At 32.8% G+C, this 16,393-nt stretch overlaps 1 protein-coding gene across 4 annotated transcripts in view; it reads right to left on the bottom strand.

Annotated features, from left to right (window-relative positions):
• LOC127721972 (short-chain collagen C4-like) overlaps positions 1 to 16,186 on the bottom strand; it is a 56,807-nt gene extending 40,621 nt beyond the window's left edge. For 3 of the 4 annotated variants that reach the window (XR_007991552.1, XM_052228820.1, XM_052228822.1), the window contains exon 1: positions 16,060 to 16,177. The gene's annotated coding sequence lies outside the window, so the exon portion shown is untranslated. Of the gene's footprint in view, positions 1 to 16,059 lie in introns of all 4 variants that reach the window. The other variant, XR_007991553.1, reaches the window with a different exon arrangement.
• Between the last annotated feature and the right edge of the window lie 207 nt (positions 16,187 to 16,393).

The following is a 16,393-nucleotide window of genomic DNA, read 5'->3' as shown; positions in this document are numbered from 1 at the left end:
AAGTATACTTCGAATTTTCAGGAGGGATGTAAATACATCCAAATAGAAATTTATTGCTCATCAAAGTTTTAGTACAATTTAATGAAAATTCCACCCACTGAATAAATTCTGAGTCTGACTTCAAAAATTTCATGCAGTCAGAAAGTGATTTTTTAAATACTACGACTATACCCCCTGATTTTTTCACAAATTTTTGTCAATTTTTTGCAAAGTAGCTATAACCATCTGGTACTTTTAACTCGTAAAACACATCAATTTTAGTTTCAACAAATATCAGAATATCATAAGTTTTAATCAATACATCAAAATCTCGATTTAAAAGTTTTGATTTGATACCACATACATTTAAAAAGGTTATTTTCAAAGTATTATGATTGTCAGTTAAATGACCGTAATCAATGTCTGATGTGTTGTCCTAATCTCCACCATTATTAGGTAACGGTTGACCTGGAATTGTAGGCTTGGGTTCACGATGGGCGTCAGGGTAGTTTACTTCACCATCTACAAGGAGTTTATCGTACACTAGCTTTGCGTGTCGTCTTTGCCTTTTGAATTCCTTCATGTTCGGGATGAGTTTTTTACGCCTGTCATTTATTTCACGCGGGTATTGCTGGTATATAAAAATTGTGGTTTGTTCTTTAATTTACTCGCAGCTGCTCTGTTAACACTCTCGTGATCACTGAATCTAGTAAAACGGGCAATAATGCTTCGTTCCTTGTCGTCAGACCGCTCACCAAGTCGGTGTACATTTTTGAATTGTAAATCTCCAACATTAGGAATTTCCATTTCTTCCGAAAGAAAAGACCTCAATACTTCTTCTGTATTTTCCTCATAACCATCTCGATTTCGTATACCACCAACAATTAACTTGTACTTCATGGAATAAGATTGTAATTCAAGAAATTTTTGTTTTAACTCGAAATTTTCACTTTCCAATTTTCTGTTTGATCTTTCAAGATTCCTCAATTTATCTTCGATGTGATGATGATAATTGTCTTGCTTACTTATTGTTTGTGAGTGTTTCTGCTGAACATTTCTGGTATCATTTATTTCATTGCTCATTTTGGATATGTGGTTTTCAAGTTTTTCAAATTTCTCAGCAAACATATCAAGTAGGTCTAACTTAGACAGTTTGTCATTCATTATGTGTTCTAGACGTTGTAATCTGTGGTTTGTGTCGTTAATATTACTGTATATCATTTGTGGTGTGACGTTCGGGATAGGCATTAGGCTTTCATTTTGAACGGATGATAGAACAGAAGGTGGTAAAAATTGCATCGGAACAGGTGCTGATTGTTGATAAATAACAGAAGATTGAACTAGTAGGGGGGTGCTCTGCAGAACTGGGCGAGTACCATGTTGTTGAAGTTGATTTATCTGATTAGGACTGCATGTAAATGTATGATTGTTGTTCACCGTATTGTTTATAGGGACTTCAGTATAGGATCCATGTAAAGATTCAAGGGCTTGTGTCAAAACTTGAGATATGTTCATATTGTTTTGATTATTCGTCGCCATCTTGGAACCTGTTTTGTAAGGTGGAGTCAAACCTGATTTCGTATTATTGCTATTTTTTCGCTTTTTTCCTTCCATAAAAAATCATATCATTCGTTCAATTGTTCATTTAAGTTCACCATCAGTAACAATTTGGTTAAGTAAAACACTTTTAAACACATTTACTTGCATTTTTTTCGGGAGCTATCCCACAGTCAACTTGTTCATTCCGCCATATTTTTGATTATTCATGTTGACATGTACGTAATGATTTAATCCATAATCTCTATTTTTCAAATTCATTAACTAGAATTCAAAATAGATTTTTGGGAGGTTCTAAATAGGCTTCCGTATTCTAGTGCACCTTTTGCTTTCTTCCTGGGGAATATGCACCGCCGCTTTATTGTAAATTTTTGAATAAAATAAATATATCTAAGTTATCTAAGAAATACATTAAGGTGCCTCTTGATTGTCTAAATGTTTGTATTGTTTTTGTATCTTACAATGAGTTTATCGGCCAACTTTTGATAAATTTGTTAAATTTATGTGCCAATTCATAATTTGTCAGATTGTTGATATAACCCGAAGTGGTGTTCTTCAGTGATAGCGTAATATAATTAAACCTAAAGCAAAGAAAACTGCTCAAACCGATGCCAAAGTCAATTTTCAACTTAAAGAACTCCATCTTGATTGTATAACTAAACAATGATTGAGATGAAGAACAGCAATGATAACCGTCTCCGTCCTTTGCCATTTTTACTTATCTTGCACTGACGCTATGAAGAGTTTTACGTATATCTCTGTGACGTCTAAAGATGAAATTGAGATATACGTGCTAGTCCACTTAACAATTTTACCTAGTTTAAAGGGTACGACGACAAGTCGGCGGTGCCCTATAATATTCATTCTGTCTGTCTATCCGTCTGTCAGCACCTCATGTCATGCCATAAGTCATGATTTGTCTTGACCAATTAAATACAGTGTTGAAACATATTTAAGGAAGGTCCCTTTCGAATTCTTTTAAAAAGTTTCGACAAGTTCAGGGTAAATACATTAGTTTTTGGTGAAAAAATACAAATGTTGAGTAATTTTTATAGCAAGAATTGCAACAAAATTGTTAAAAGGTTATTTTATGCTTTGTCAAAATTGACTCACAATATTACACATGGGGATCAAATTGGCTGATTAACCTGAGTTTTCGTGAAAAGTTTTTTTTTTCGTTTACGCAAAAACAACACTTGATTGTCAAATGTTGTGTTCCACAACAGACCGCCTGACTTATGAATTAAAATATGGTGACTAATGAAACAAATACTTTCAATTTGTTTAGCTTTTAGTGCTAAGATTTCATTAACAAAATTAACATACGATGTATAACCATAGTATGCTATTCAAAATTGTTTGCTGGTGTCAGCAATCGATATTTCTTGAAAATTGAGGGAAAGATCGACCATAAAACAAATAAAACTGTTTATTTTAACTGTTTAACTAAAATTAAGAATACGGTATAATCTGCTTTTACCAAACAGATTCCTCATGTCTTAGTTGCAGTAAGTAAAAATTGCGGATGGGGAATAGGATAATTTGTTAAAAAGTCGCATGTCATGATCAATGTGTTATTGTGCTAGAATTCAATCAACATTCTATATTAAGGAATTAGAAACTATTCGAAATTGGTTGTAGGTGCCATAGATATGTTTTTTAAACTGATTCCCCATATCAAAATTGTGCTGGCTGATAAATTTATGAAATTGCCGACAAAATGCATAGCGCTTAAATATAAGCAAATCTGGATTAATTTCTGGCCTGCCGAATTAATTCCTGATCTCAAAATTGGAGAATATTGATGTCGGTAGCTGTCTGTCATACATGTTTATCAAAAAGAGACGTATAAGAAATAAGCTAGAATACAAACAGTTTAAATCTAGTAGTTGGTTTTTTCCATTCGGCCCTCTTGATGAAGGTAAATCCCTAAAAGGGCTTCGGACGCTATAAATTGATACATTTTCACATTTTTCCATTCGGAGGGTACACGATATGGGTTGTACTCATGGTTGAAGGCTTTACGGTGACCTATAGTTGATAATATCGACGTTTTTGTGGTCTCTGGAGGATTTTGTTGGCAATCATACGTCCTCTCTTTATTTTTTTGTCTATCAATTCAGGTGCCAGAGTATGGTTATTTATCTTATTTTGCTTCCATGTGAATCATTAGATGGTATGCTAATCCCCTATGTGTGGTATGCACTTGCAGATTTTTTTTTATAATTTATCTAAATAGCGTATAACATACTGTCGTCCTAAGTGTTCGAGTAATATTAGCTTATGACCTTAGTCATCAATTCTAATCATCTTAGATTACCAACTGTTCAACACTAAATGGTATAGATCATGCGGCCTGAATGTTAAGATTGTTAAAGAATTTTGCATTCGTCAACTTTATCCATGATTCTATTACTATTGATCTGATACCTACTGTGTATACTTTAACGGCTGGGTTTATTTTTTTTTTATCAGAAGTTACATCCCTTGTTTATGTGATATAGTAATGAAATATATATATTTTAACCATCTGAATAGTATATTTCATTATATAATTTAAATTAGTAATTCATTTAATATTTACATATTACAATTTCATTTCTTATAAATATAAACAAGAAAATTTAAAAAGTCTATGTTTCATTAATCACATTTAATTATTATTTCAATTCATAAGTCAGGCGGTCTATTTTGTCTTCATGAAATTTGACGAACAATGGATGTTGACATATTTCAATATCGATGACTATAAATCGAGTGGACATTGATGTGTATGGACATTGTTTTCGTCATCTGTGAAAGTACACTCTGTTTTATGTTCTTGCTAAGCTAAATGAAAAATTCATGTGATTCTGACGTAACAGTATTAAGTCTTTTTCCTTATTTTGAAAAATTCCGTCGTTAATTGACATTATCAATGATGTAAGCATTACAGTGTTAGAAGAGGCCCCGAAGGAGGTTTATGGTAAAATTTGTGTTTATTATTTCATCATGGAAAGACTCCCCATTATTGACAAGTACGATACAGAATGCTTGTGCATGTTGCATGTGTTGTGTACAGTTTTGTAAAATTACATGTACGGTGCATGAAGAAAATGATAAAGCCCGAATCTTAATTGTGTTTACTAATCAAGACAATATCAAAAGTAAGCGTAAATCCAATTCTACAATTAAACGTTGTAATAAAAGACTGAAGGAATATAATGAAAACTGTAAAAAAAAATGATGATGACTAAAATTACAGAATGGAATATGAATGTTCAGTGTACAAACTATTCAGTAACTGAGAGGAATAAGTTAATGGAATTGGCGTTTAAAGTACACCGAATTGCGCCCCAAAAAAACAGGTGCAATTCAATCAGTCGAAAGTATTAATATTGATTTCTGCTTATCTCATACAGGTAAATCCTGTTAAATACTGTTAAACAAGCAATAAGTATACACTAATGGAGATAAACCAATCCGTCTCATAAATGTATATATGCTATCTGATAACAAAAATGCAGACATAAAATACAAAGACACCCTGACCAAAATAAAAAAAAAATAAAAGAAATAAAAAAGATACACACGAGATAGTAGTTTGTGGAGACATGAGTGTATCGTTGCATAGACTTTCTACACCGCATGATACGATACTTCAAACCTTCTACAAAGAAAAAAGGTATAGAACAAACTGGAAAATGCCTAAATAAAAGAAACTTTCCATCATTGACTATTTCCGCTTTCACAGAAAACAGCGAAATTGTAAACAAAGTTCACAAAATTGATGTCCTTGATATTGACCTACAGAATACATCTGATCATGCACCTGCCTTACTTACCTTGGAATGCCAGCTGAAAAAGCTGAGACAAAAAGCTACTTTTATATACTTAAAATTAAATGCACTGACTGTAACAATGAAATATACAGAGAATCCACAAATAAAGACCTAATAAATCTTATGCGAAATTCAAAAGAAGAAGTTGAGTAAAATATAAAAGATCTAGAAAAAAATCGCTACATAAAGCTAGAGAAGCAGCAATTCCACAATATAGAAGACAAATGAGATTAATACCAAAGCGTAAGGCAATATGGAATGAACAAATAGGAACGGCATCAAAGCAATGAAGAGCAACACATATAATATGGAAGCTTAACGGGGCTATCCAAGAAATAAATAATCAACTTAAGATTAACATGACCGCAGCAAAATGAATATTAAGAAAGGCACAAACCCAAACCTATGCTTCGCAAAGAGATTTAACCGCAGAAAAACATATAATAACTTAAACCGCAGATTCCTAATAACAGATTTCTAATATCAAAAACAATAGCAGAAAGTAAGAATCTGAAGATAATGATAATAATAACTACCCTTGACGCAGAAAAAGCTTTTGATAAACGGAACCATGAAATCCTATTTAATAAACTATACCATTATGGAAGAGATATTTCTAAGAAACCTATATAAAGAAATGAGTATTCAGAAAAAATGGAAAAGACAATACACAGAAGAGGTTAGTGTACTACAGGGAATATATTTACGCGCAAAATTATCAACTACCCTTTACAAATGCTATACCAATGTGATACTAGATAGTGTTGTAAAAAGTGGCTTAGGAGCAAGTATTATTGATATATAAGTCCTGACACCTACATGTGCAAATGATATTGCTGTCCTAGCAAATAGCATCGAAGATGTACAAGGGAATCTGTAATATAGTACAGCACTACAAAAATAGGGACCTGGCGAAAAGAAACCCAAATAAATCTGAAGCTGTATCCCATAATGCAAAAGGCCTGGATGTAATATAATTAAATTTGAAGAGAATGTCATCCATAGAACACAAGAGACCAAACACCTTGGTATTAAGAGAAACGAACGAAACCGGGTAGATATCTCAGAAAGAACAAGAACTAGTAGGGCAACTGTATATTGTCTATTAAGAGCTGGCTTGCATGTACGACATGTGTGTTTTTCACTAGTTGTAGCGTATAAACTGTAGAGAACATATGCAGTACCAAGATGCAATTATGGACTTGAAGTAATAAACCTTTTTGACAAGGAAATGCAAGAGCTGACAGAAAGGAATATACTCGGAAAAAAGAAAAGGATTGCCAAATAATACATCATATATTCACTCTAGTAGGAGCAGAACCAATTACTATAACTATGGATAAAACATACTTGCCTTCTTTATCGACATTGCGTGAAACACAAGAACCATAGAGTGGGAAATTCTGCGCAGACAAATAGTTCTTGCAGCCCATAGAGGAAATAACTTTACCAGTCGAGTTAGGAAAACTCTTTCGAAAAACAACCTGAATTTATGTAGCTATTACATAGAAAATCCAATTAAGAAAATCAAATAGAAAAGATTGATAGGAACAAAGGGAAATAGATACTGGAAAAATAAATGCCACCAAGGAAAGCTGGAAAAAAACATTGTTAAGATATATTTGAACTGAACTGTAAACAATAACAAAGTTGCCAATGTAATCAAAGAAATAAACAAATATTCAGTGGTCAATATTGATGAACGTGAATCATATAATTCTAATATAAAAAAGTAGACTAACAAAAATACCGCACTCCAAGGGAAATTCAAAAACGGAAAGTCCTTTATCATGTTTATAAAATGCCAAAATCAAAAGCTCAAACACATCAAACGAACGGACTTGGTACAAGCATTTACTTATGTAAAATATGGTGGATTAAACATGGCACCGTACATGATGCAAGTGGTGAAAAATTATGATTTGTTCTCAAAAGTTTTCTTGAAAAAAAGTTGGAGTGATGGCGATAAACTGACCCCAAAAATTGAAAATAAGGGTAGACTAATTGTGTTCAGTATGGACCGAAAAACATAAGAAGGACTAACTTATAGTGGTCGATATGACGGACAGTTCAATGGAAATGGAATATAATGTCTTTTTCTTTTGGCTTTGGATTGTGATGTCAAAAATCGAAAAATGAAAACACTTTCGCTTGGCATGTTTTGTTTTAGGATATGAGCATTTGTTTTTATCTAAAAACGAATGGACGCAAATATACATGGACCAATATTCTATGTTATAGTTAAATGTAAAAGAATGTTTTTCAAAGAAGTAACAGTTGAACATCTATACTCTATTTGAAATTTGTAATTTATATAGTCTACTTCGCAACGTTTTTTTTAACAATAAGTATAATAAAATTGAGAATGGAAATAGGGAATGTGTCAAAGAAACAACAACCCGACCAAAGAGCAGAAAACAGCCCTAGGCCACCAATGGGTCTTCAACACAGCGAGAAAATTCCGCACCCGGAGGCGGGCTTCAGCTGGCCCCTAAACAAAAATGTGTACTAGCTAAGTGAAAATGGACGTCACACTAAACTCCAAAACATATAATTGTACTAAAATTAAAACACAGACAAGGCTTACAAAGGCCAGAGGCTCCTAACTTGAGACAGGCGCAAATATGCGGCGGGGTTAAACATGTCTTGTGAGATCTCAACCTAATATAATACATTTATTATCCAAAATTATAATTTTATCCTTTGAAGTGCATTTCAAAAAGGTTAAATTTCAATCCAAGTTGATTAAATACTAAGACTAAGACAAGTTTCTACATTTCAATTAGGAAAAATATAAATCAAAGGTCTAGACTTCACTTCAGTAACAACTAACAAAGAATTCTACTCAAACCGGTGCTAGAGGCCGTCTCACACTTGCAGTGATATGAGAGTTTTTTTGGCTCCGTGTTGAAGGCCTCACTCTGATTTTGAAATGAACAACAGCAATAAAAGCGCTGTTCCTTTGTTTTTTGTGTGTTTTATTCTGTGTGTGTACTGATTTTGTGTCATGGATGGATACCCCATATCCTTTGTTTTTTCTATTAACAGACTGAATGCATTTAGCCTTGCAGACTGACTGGGCCGGCGTATAATATGCAAGTATATTTTCATATATCAATACATTTGTACATATATGAAGTACACGTACATTCTAAAATGAAAACATATATACATATATAGAGAATAAATAAACATATGAACAATGGCAACCAAGAAACACAAAATGCCTATATCTCTACAAATGTATGTTTATCCGTCTTTAACGTAACTTCGCCGCCCAGGAAAAACCACAAAAACTTTACAGAAGGGAATTGATATGGAAACCTGTGTTACGGGGCAAGTGCAGGCATGTCTCGGACATTGATGCCGAATCTCATCAAAACAAATTCAAATATTATATTATTGAAGTTAGGTATTGAATGTCTGCAGCTAGGATGATTTTCAAACAGAAAGAAAATAAAATCCCCCTTTCACCTCATTAATATAAGCATACTTATTGATACAATCAAAAATGATTGGTTCACGTAACCACGTGTACAAATACAGATAAACCGAAAAAAAAAAAAAAAAAAAAAAAAAAAAAAAAAAAAACAACATACCGTTATTTAAATCGTTCCTTTTAGACAACGTTTTCCCGCTATTCTCCGAAACGCGGAAAAAAGATTTGAACCGTTCTGTGAAAAAGTACACAATCAACAAGGATAAATATCAATCCAAGTTGGATTTTCCATTGAAACTTTTCACCCGATAATTTAAGCCGGATTGCTGGAGAGAACCACCGACCTTCGGTAGGAAATCTGACACTCCAAGTAAGATTGGAGTCGAACGCATCTGCTTAGTGTTGATAGGCTAGTGATGCAGTAGTTCCACTACTTAGATCCCTCGGACAACTATAGGCCACCCATAATTTTGACAATTAGGAGAGGTGGTATGATTGCCAATGAGACAACTACCGACCAGAGCTTAAATAACATTGGTGTAAGTAACTTTATTTCACTGTATGACCCTCAACAATGAACAAAACCCATAATGTATAGTCAGCTGAAAAAGACTCTTTCAATATGTGAAACAATTCAATCCAGAAATCTAGTGATTTTCCGATTACAGGTATTGTTTCGATATATATGTGAATTTGTATATGGTACCTTTGTCTTCCAATATCATGCATCGAGCTTAGCAACTGCATATCATGGTCATTTTTGCAACTGCATATGCTAGAATTTTTTACATAGCAACCATCTTAATTCATACTTTTAACTATGTATTTGCACATCAAGCTGAAATGCATGTTTGACCATTCAACACATTAATATATATAACTAAATAAAGTCCTAGTGATAGCTTGTCAACAGATGTTTACCTAGCAACAAAAAGGTTATAAGCGATGGAAGTGTGTTTTTGTACATTCAAGTTCTATGCATACTGTACATTAAATCAAGATACTTTGTTGCTTACAGCAACCTAATAAAACAAGCTAATGTATACACATTATCTAATTTATCTTTATTTTTTATCTGTATTCAGGTGACCAATCTATTTTCAGAAAAAAAATGAAACCATCTCTCACTTGTTATTGGCGACCACTTTTGTCTGAGTTGTGCATGCTCTATGCGTAATTTGGTAAAGACTAGCTTTTGATTGCTTGAAAATCTGTACTGTACAAGAATTATTTGACAGGGATGGTATATTTGTTCATAACTGATTTTTTGGCATGAAAATCAAATGCATAAAAACGGAGATGGGAAACAACGATCTCCTCATTGGCAATTGAAAACCCTCATTAATCTTGATCGTGCAGTAGGACAACGGGAAAGATAAACAAAACAAACCAACAATAGTTCTAACATCGTCAGGAATATACATGAAACATATGCCACTGCACGTTAAACAATGAATAAACCAAACACTCCCATTCAAAATCAATCATTTCATCAAAATACTAATACATATCCAACATTACCCGCTACTTCATACTAAAATTTGTATTTCAGAGACAATTGATGTGAAAACCCTATCAACAGCAGAAGTATTGCACAAGTTGTGTCAGAGCAATTCTGACATCGAATATCTCGAAAGTTTTGATTATTTATAAAACAAAAATGTTTGTCCATACGACACCATGTCCGACTCGGACTAGCATGTGTCCATGTTTATTGAAATTTTGGGCGGAACGACTTGGGCCGGATCTACATGAAAGCTCAATAACATGAATGGCTGATAGAGAACCTAAAGTAGTTTATTTTGGCGGCGCTATAAATTTTGCAGACATTTTGGAATAGCCTGATAGACACTAATTTGGCGAATACTCTTAATATTAAAAAAAAATTTGGGTGAAATTGAAGATCAATAGCATAAACGTAAACTTTTCCATCTTAATACAACAGTTACCTGGCATCATATGTAAAAATTCGGACTTCAAGTCAAGACATGAATCAAAATAATTCCACAGAGTTATCGGTCGTGCCACGTTTAATCACAAAAACTCGGGAATGTTATCATTAAATGAAAATACCGGGGAAAATATTAATTTTCACGGTTCCCTATGCTTAATCTTCTAAAGCGGCTCTCGTCTATTTTTGCTCGAATATGTTTTCCGATATCGTTCTGAATGTATGTGTAATATTTGCTACTGTACGGTTAAACCCCCAACAGGAAATTGATACATAATGTCTTTAAAGTTTTCGAACTAAATTATCATTAACTAAATACCGATCCTGACAAAAACTTGGTTTGATGTGCATGATTTGTTGGAGAGAATCAGTAAAAAGATTTAAAAATGTTCTTAACTTCAAGGATAATTTTTGAATTCGACGGAAAGCCTTAAATCAAGGCAACAGTAGTATACCGGTGTTCAAAAGTCATAAATCGATTGAGAGAAAACAAATCCGGGTTACAAACTAAAACCGAGGGAAACACATCAACTATAAGAGGAAAACAAAGGAACAACAGGAACACTGAAGTGCAACGAAAACAAACGCCAACATACATAGAAACGAACTATTTGATAACAACTGCTATATTTCTGACTTGGTACAGGACATTTTAAGAAAACAAATGGTGGGTTGAACCTGGTTTAATAGCTAGCCAAACCTCTCGCTTTATGAAAATGTTAAAAAATATCGCTAAAATGACAACACTACGTGACAGAAATACAACACAAACACACGCAAGAGTATTCATTACAGAGAAACGCACACACAAATAATATAATAGTCGACACAACATGCAAACCGCAGAACACCAACGAACATATTCCATCAACGACAAACACCACAGGATATCACAAACAATGTAACGCTAACATGCAATCTCGAACTTTATACAATTATTTTCACAATACTCGTCCAAAAATTTTCATGACAATGATGGTATTGAAATACAATTTTATAATTATTTGGACTACAAACGATAAGACATAACACATTATCCAACCGAAACCATAACAGAAATTTCAAAAATAAATACATGAATGTTGGATGTACAAAATAGCTAGACACGTCGTATAACAATGCAAATTCACAATCGGTATAACAGTCATATTCTGGAATATGTCAATGTTGGTATTGAAATGCAATTTTATAATTATTTGGACAACAAACGATAAGACATAAAACATTATTCAACCGAAACCATAACAGAAACTTCAAAAATAAATACATGAATGTTGGATGTACAAAATACCGAGACACGTCGTATAGCAATGCAAATTCACACTCGGTATGACAGTCATATTCGGTACTTAGCAGACAGACGACATAGATGTTAAACCACAATCTAAGACGTGGTAAAAATGTCATTTGTTAGTTTAGACACAGACACATCGTATAGATCAACCAATTCGTGATGGTGTCCATAAAATTTACGGAGTGTCATTTTTAATCTATCCTCCTCAATACTCTGTTGGAGCAGTTTCTGCGTAAGGAGCACACTCCTGTATATGAAGTCAGTATAGTGTGAACATGCACGAGCATAACGTATCAATTGAGATATGTAAACACCATATGACGGAGCAGAGGGTATGTTACTGCTGAGAAATGGGAAATTGATAATTGGGAGTTGAAATCATCCCGTTTGTCATAGATTTTAGTGCGAAGTCGTCCATCTGTGTCAATTAAGTCACTTACAAAAAACCAAGAAGGAACATATATGCACAACTCAACGAACGATTTTTTTAAACGAAGAAGGAAAAATAAGTTAAAACATGAAGTTTGAAATATAAAGCAATACCACAGTTATAGAGTTAATATTTTCATTCAAGTAGTTTTTACATTTCTTGTACGAAAGTGGAACAAAACAGCTGTATCTCAGATAAAAGGTTTGTCAAGAGTTGATACAAAAATTTCTATAAAACAGGTTTGAATGTTATCCTTACCGTGTAGAATCATATAACACAGAGAATGTAGGCCGTAGGTTATATCAAACTTTTAGGTATCTCCACTTCACAGAGGCATATTTTTATATCTATAAATGATACAATACATTCGAACATGTAAGTTCTTGTAAAATAGTTTATACTCCTGGATCTTAGAGAGTAAAAGAAGGCCTAGAGGCTTTGTGCTTAAAAGAGTTATTTTTTCAAGCATGAATTTGCTTGTGCTATTCAATCGATTAATCTTGCGACCGATATTCCATTATTTGTTACGCCGAAAAGTAGAGCACTGATTACCTTAACATAAATATTTTTTAAAGATGGAACTATGACCATGAATGGCATTCACAATGAAGAATAGTTTGATCGTGTATGCATATCATTGTAATAACAAATCTAAATACTAGTAGATTAATTGTGGATTTCAATTAGTATAACTCAGAACATTAATTTCTACTAGAAGATATAAAAATTCCAATTAGTATTTGGAGGATTCTGAATCCAACTAAATTCCAATTTTTACTGCAACATTCATAAGAAATCTTGAAACAAATAGTTAACACATGTACGAGATGACTGAGCATTTAATCAATTAAATTAAAATTCTAGATCACCTTTCAAATTGCAAATATTCAAAAGATAACAAAGTTATTAAGAAAAATTTATAATTATAATTGAAAAAAGTATAACAAAAATACCAAACTCCAAGGCAAATTCATAAAGGGTAAGTCCATAAAAACTAACAAAATCAAACGCTATCAATCAACGGAACAAGTGAAAAACAACTGCCGTGTTCCTGACTTGATACATGCATTTTTCGAAGAAAATGGTGTGTTAAACCTGGTTTTATAGCAAGCTGAACCTCTCACTTGTATAGCAGTTGTTTGTAGTTCTATTATATCGACAGAATTGGGTAAGTAACCCAAGCAGACATAATAGGTTATAAGTGCAACAATAATTTGGATCTAGCAGCCACAACAGTGTAAACATACATCACAGACATACTACACAACTGACGAAAAAATTCAAACAAAAATACGAATTAATTTTTCAAAGACGCCAACAAAAAAGGTGTAGTAGATAGTAATAAATTCATTATAGATGCAAGGAATTACATTTTGCACGGGAGATGCGCCTTTCGTCTGCAAAAGAGTGACGTAAATTACACAATGACGTCAACAAAATAAGGTTTTGTTGTTAATAGTAAATACTATTTATAGTATAGTATACACTTTCTCCGTAAAATAAAAATATACAAGGGTGAAAAATTAGAAACAACACTGTAAAAATCCTTTTTGTCCGAATCGCACCTTAGGACCCACCTGCACCAAGAATGCCCAAAGTTAAAAAGACATAAACCCGATGGCGGGATGCACGTTAAAAATAATACGAACAAAAGCACGATAAAGCCATGTGTTTTGGTTTAAAGTTGGAAAGAATGTGAACAAACTTGACGAGTTGATTTTTATTGATTGTTTATTTTTAAAGAAAAACAAAAATTAATTTAACAACCAAATAGTTTTTGGATTAATGTCAAGCAATTTACATATCGGAGTAGATTTCATATTTAGCAATAAAATTGTAAATAGAAAAAAAAGAAAATACGACGATGAATATGTAACATGTGTAAGAATCCCCGGTTTGATTAACAGAAAATGATCATAATAAGTCAATTTTCCACATTTGGAATGTTTAAGACGTTGTTTTATAAGAATTTATTCCAGATTAAGTTTTGACTTTTGTCATTTTCCTTTTTTGACATCCATGGCAAGATCTAACAATGTCTAAAACAATGGACGGTTATTTATACATAATTCGAACTATTCAGTTAAAATTATAAATAATCGAGAAAAAGAACTTAACAACCACATATCTTTTGGATTAATGTTAGGTAAAACTACACATTTTGACACCGGAAGTGACCTTCTGTTGACCTGATTGAGGTTATAATACCCCTTATATAAAGTTAAACTCATTGAAACAATTAACCCGAAAAATAAAGTTGGTATATTGCTTTGTTCTCTGATATCTCTACTAACGCCAAAAGGTCAAGTCATTGAAAAAATTCATAATAATTTCTTCGGATTAACATCGGGATTTTCTTATCTCTAGTTTTAGCTTTTAGACAATTTACTCTCTATTTCAGAGAGCGCCGATCAAAATCCTTGATTTGTTACGTGTTTTTATTACATAAGGAGTTCCTGCTTTTAACATTGAGAAAGATAGATCAAGAAGAGGGTCTTAATAATTCGGGTTACTTTGGAATCAATTTTCAGTAAACTATCACATATTTCACCGGGGGTGACTTGTAAATCGGAAGTTGCTTATTATTTTCTCTTTTTCGTGTAAAACTTGAAGCATGATAAGGTAAGTAACCGCTATCTTCTTACACCGGAAACGACTTGTTTAACCGAAAGATAATATACCATTATTTTCGTATCAACAAATTTGAATTTAACAATTTTATTTTTAAATTATTTTTTAAATCTTCGACACTTTTTGCTTTCCACCCCCAAGGATGTGACAATCAATTGTGGCTAAATCGAAGTGATTCCTTGTAAGAGTTATTTCCCTTGTTATATATTAACTGAGGAATATTTAAGTGTAACTCATATCCCGTAAGAGATAAAGACCTAAAAGGTTTCAGGCCAAGGTCATTCTAAACTAAGTTTTTGTTTCACCTTCAATCCCGTAAACGATATCGTCAAAAGGTTTTTATCAAATACTATTGCAACATGTCGTTACTTGAAACTTTATTTCGAATTGGAAGAGTGACAATTTATAGCCAGTTTCTCACCTAGAAACTAAAAAAAAGTGTTTATGAATTTAGTACGTCCGAATTGCTTTCTGAAAAGTCCAAATTTTGATTTATTTAGACATGTTAGGGATATGATATATTTGGCCAACAAAAACTCATCAAAGATACCAGCCTTATAACATGTATAATTTTGTAAGACGGACGCCGCGTATTGAAAAGATTCACTGTTACAATATCAACGTACATTCAGATAATATGATACGATGTGAAATATGATTGATTAGTTTGCTGTTTGTTTTAATAGTGTAGCAGCAAAAATATGTATGTGTTTAAATACTCGTTCAAATTATCATAACAAAGTTCGACTGATAATCATAAAGCCAATAAGATAAATATATATTTCACCTGTTTCAATTTTGAACTTCTGAATGATCTCTTAGCAGTAAGTAGGCGTTTTGGTCCGATCATTTCGTTCAAGTGCAAGGACATATTTCAAACTTGTGCTTTCCTTCGCATTTTTACATGTTTAAATAAGAAAAAGCTTACAGTAAATACCATAAAAAGTATTGTCTTACCTTTGAGGTACACACATGAACGGCAAACGTCGTCAATATTTTTTCTCGGTTATAACATGTCTTCAGATAATATTAAGATCAATTCTTTTTGATTTTTAAACAGATAAAACACTCATAATGACAGACGGCCCAGGTAAGATAGAAATTAAAGTTTGTAATAAATACAAACTATCGGTATGTGTATCCTAGGATATGTAGGGTTTTTATTTTCGAAAATACGAATTTAACCATTATAACATTAATTAAAAACAAATGTTGGACACTTTTTAGAAAACAACTAAACGCATATATAAGAGTCCAAGATTTAATTTAAAAGTTTGAATGATGCAGAATG

Source organism: Mytilus californianus, unplaced genomic scaffold, assembly GCF_021869535.1.
Source record: "Mytilus californianus isolate M0D057914Y unplaced genomic scaffold, xbMytCali1.0.p SCAF_12, whole genome shotgun sequence".
Taxonomy (NCBI): domain Eukaryota; kingdom Metazoa; phylum Mollusca; class Bivalvia; order Mytilida; family Mytilidae; genus Mytilus; species Mytilus californianus.
This window is presented reverse-complemented; position numbering and strand designations above follow the sequence as displayed.